Below are 4,197 nucleotides of genomic sequence, written 5' to 3'. Positions count from 1 at the left end.
ATTATGGAAGTTAAACTTCACAAGCAGAAATAAATATAATTCTAAATCTCGCTCCATCACTTTCAATACTAGGTTTTGTGTTAGCAAAAAATGGGATGCCAACAGCTACATTGCATGGGTTTTCCTTAATGACAAGCCATGACCACCAGTGATTTAACTGCCTCCGTTCCGTTTATAAAAAAAATTAACTCATGTTGACCGGATATATTGGGTGATCGCTGATCAGTGGCTCCTTGTTTAGCCTCATGGATTAAATACCACCGGTTCGAAAATATTAACAAACTGAACAGCAAAACCCTAATGGTTGAGTATGCCAAACCACCGGAGTTCGAACTAGACATATCTTAGCCTTCTCCCCAAAAACATTCTCGTGCCAAAGGAACGCAGCATTTGATCAGACTACATAAAGGGATGACAGAAAAAACTCAGGGGCAGATTTATGAGGCCCTTGCGCCACGTTTACGCCGCTGTTGCGTCAGGCAAGGCGGCGTAAACGTGGTGCATCCCTACGAACGATTTACAACGTGACGCATCTAGGCAGATGCGTCACGTTGTAAAGCCCTGCGCCGCTTGTGGGCGTTCCGGCGCAGGGTGGGCGTTCCGGGGCAGGTGCGCCTCGCAAAAGTGGCTGAGTGAAATCTATAAGATTTCACTCAGTCACTTTCAGGCCAATGCTGCGTCAAAAGCCTGCGCCTGCTTGAAGCAGGCGTAGGTCTTGATGCAGCATTGGTCAGATAGGGCACCCCCGAGCCTTGCTGGAGCTGCGTCGCGCTTGCGACGCAACTCCAGCAATGCGCCGCCTTTACGGCACAGATGCGTCACGCATCTGTGCCGTTTTTGCCCCATGGTGCGCCGCATTGTAAATGTGGCGCACCATGGGTGGCGGAGCTGTGGCGCACTGTGGCGCACATTAACTGGCGCATCCCTGGGGATGCGCCAGTTAACATAAATCTGCCCCTTAGTCTTTTTCACCATTTTGGGGGCATATTTATGCTGAAGTTATGACTTGCTGCACTGTAACTGAACATTCAGTGCTAGAATGTGCACTCTCTACCCCTAAAACCTTGCAATAAATTGGGTTTCACCCAATTGGTTTGTGTGCCTTTTCAATAAGACTATGCAGAAAATACTACTCAGCATGCCATATGTGTTGCTGCAGTCGTAGTGAGCCGTGGCGGACTGGTGGGTCGGACGGGAAGCGGCTTAAAACCTGAGGGCGGTGGCGCGGGAGAGGAGTTGGTGAATTTGCAATGGCCCGCGGGCAACAGAAGATTCAGTCCCAGCAAAAGAATGCCAAGAAGCAGGCAGATAAAAAGAAACATGGCGCGGGCCAGAAAGCAGCAGCTAAGGCAGCCCTCGTGTTCACCTGTCCCGTGTGCACAACACAGATGCCCGACCCAAAGACGTTCAAACAGCACTTTGAGAGCAAACATCCCAAGTCGCCGATACCAGCCGAGTTGGTTGATGTGCAGGCGTGAAGCCATGTTGGATGATTTGGATAATTTTCAGACGGAAATGGAGTTCTAAAGGAAAACGAGGACGATCCGGGGAGCGAACAGCCTGGCCGTATACTTTAATTACTTTAACAAATTGCAAAGATATGTTGCTTTGTTTTTCAGATGTCAAGGAGTAGGCGGTGGCTAAGTCGCTGCCTAATGTTAAGGCTCAAGTTTGAAATCGATCACAGCTTCAATAACTTTGTAACATACATTCTTTTCAGGCTAATTTTTGTTGTATGGAACCTGTTTTCAACTGTGACATTTTAACTTTTTTAAACCTCCCTCCTTTGTTTTAAAGTGGGTGACATTGACTCAGTTCGATATTTAGTTTAGTATTTAGAGGCGTCGGACATCCAACATGCAGGAGTAATTGAATTAAATGCCGTTTTTGTTTTCTAAAAAGGGCTTATTCTGGTTTGGACTTCCTTGTCGATTTTTGAAGACCCTCTGTACTCTAGCTGAAAAGGGGCCCTCCATGCTAAAACCATGTGTCTGTGTTTCCAATAGACATTAATCCTTTTTGTGAATATTTCTCTCACTCCGACAAGTATCCACAGTTTACCTCTATATTTGAACTCTGCTCCTTGGCTTTACTTCAGGGTTTACCTCTGAGCTAATTCTATTTGTCCTAAAGGAACCGCTTGCAATTCTGACTTGTGGCAATAATTCTGTGAAGGCGATTCCACTTCTCTTCATTTTTTTTTAATATATATATTTTTTACCAGTGCACCTTTTTGTAAATGCTTCAATTTTTAAGCCATTTTCTAGGATGTGATTTTTCCTTCCGGGAATGATGATGAATTATGTACTCTTCTGTTGTCTCTATGAATCAAATTTTATGTCATCAGCTGTTATGATACTGCAACCAACTAATTTTTGAGCATGTAGAATTGCAAGGCCCAAGATCAGCCATCCCTCCACCACGCTACTGCTTAACACCCCAATTTGTTCATTCCTTATCTCTTGCACGGCGCTCATAAATACAGTGCAAAATATTCAAGAACCAAGGGCTTGATTTTGCTATGATCCAATCGGCTCCATGAAATGCTCATTTTGAACCACTGTAGAGGTACCTTCTCTCGGAAATCTGGCATGGATTAACTTTTGGTGATCTTAAAGTTCTAATTTTTCTTGCAATAGTCACTTTTTTTGTGTGCGCTCTTTACATGGACCTACTTCTGAAAGCACTAGATTCATCAAGCTTAATTGCGCTCGCAAAGGGCCAGATTCTGAGAATCTGGCCCTTTGCGAGTGCAATTTTTGCATTTGGGATTCATCATCCCAAATGCAAAATTCTCTAATAAAGAATTCACACATTTGCGAGGAATTGCATTTAAGGAATCTCTATTTGAGATTCCTTAAATGCAATTCATTAACCATTTTGAAATTGCGAAATCGCAATTTAGGACCGCTATTTACCACGAAGTCAAACCTCGTGGTAAATAGCTAAAACTAAGAAAAATGCATTTAAATGCATTTTTCAAAGTTGCATGTTACACACACACATGTCCTTTGGACATGTGTGTGCACAACATCAGTGTAAATTCACATTTCAGGGGTGCTACAAGGTGTCCTTTGGACACCCCTGCACCCTTGAAATCGCATCCTTATTTGCGATTAGCAAATTGCTAATCGCAAATAAGGAATGTGTAGGAATCGCAATTTATTTAGCAATTCCTACATGAATCCCGTTTTGCAAGTCCTTAATACCGATTCCTTATGAATCGCTATTAAAGACTCGCAAAACGGCCCTTTCATGAATCTGCTGGAAACTAGAGAAGGAATGGTACAGTGAACAAACTCCAGACAGCCACTCAGCACACAAGGACGCCACCCGCAACCACCACCACCTCATCAGGGCGGCCAAGAGGACATCCTTTAAAGACCACCTTGACAACAACGCACACAATAACAAGGAGCTCTTCAACATCGTGAAGGAACTCTTCAGCCCCAGCTCAAACACCAACGAATCCCGCCATCGCAAGCCCTGTGCGACTCCCTCACCACCTTCTTCACCTCGAAGTTTCAGAAGACCCTGACACTAAAATGTTACTTGGAGACTTAGAGACTGTTGGTCTCACACAAATTGTTAAAAAACCCACACACAAAGCAGGCCATACGTTGGATGGATTATTCACCAACAATCCTGAAATCTCCATCACAGAGGTTATTCCTCTAATCTGGACTGATCATTCTGCTATATGCTTCTCTATCCCTACTGAATCCACGCCCCCTCGTCTGTCCCCTCCCCACGCCAAGACATTCAGAGACTGGAAGAACTTAAATCTTGAACGTCTCACTCAGTTGATTCAGGACAGCCCATTACTTAATGAGCACGACCCCATAGCAGCGTCAGATACTTACACGGAGACTTTAATCAAAGCCTGCAACATATTAGCACCTCCCAAAACTTCCCACCGGACTAGAAAACATCCATCAGCCCCCTGGTTCTCTGAGCCGCTCAGACTCCAGCGCCAGTACTGCAGAAACCTTGAACGGCAGTGGCGCCGTAACTTTAATATAGCTGACAAGATTAGCTACAAAAGCGCTCTCACTAACTATAAAAAACTCATAAAAATAGAAAAAACCACTTACTACACTAGCCAAATTAATGAGGCGAAAAACTCCTCAGGGAAACTATTTCAAGTAGTAACCTACCTGTCCAATCCATCTGCTCCTCAGACAGAAGGGTCTCAAG

The 4,197-nt window shown here is 44.4% G+C and overlaps 1 pseudogene; it reads left to right on the top strand.

The window, feature by feature from the left end:
* The first annotated feature begins 1,241 nt into the window (after positions 1-1,241).
* Positions 1,242-1,724, top strand: LOC144827657 (zinc finger protein 706 pseudogene; annotated as a pseudogene).
* The last annotated feature ends 2,473 nt before the right edge of the window (positions 1,725-4,197 follow it).

The sequence above is a fragment of the Lissotriton helveticus genome, chromosome 4_1, assembly GCF_964261635.1.
Source record: "Lissotriton helveticus chromosome 4_1, aLisHel1.1, whole genome shotgun sequence".
NCBI classification, from domain to species: Eukaryota; Metazoa; Chordata; class Amphibia; order Caudata; family Salamandridae; genus Lissotriton; species Lissotriton helveticus.
The sequence above is the reverse complement of the archived record's forward strand: the minus strand, read 5'-3'. Positions and strand labels throughout refer to the sequence as shown.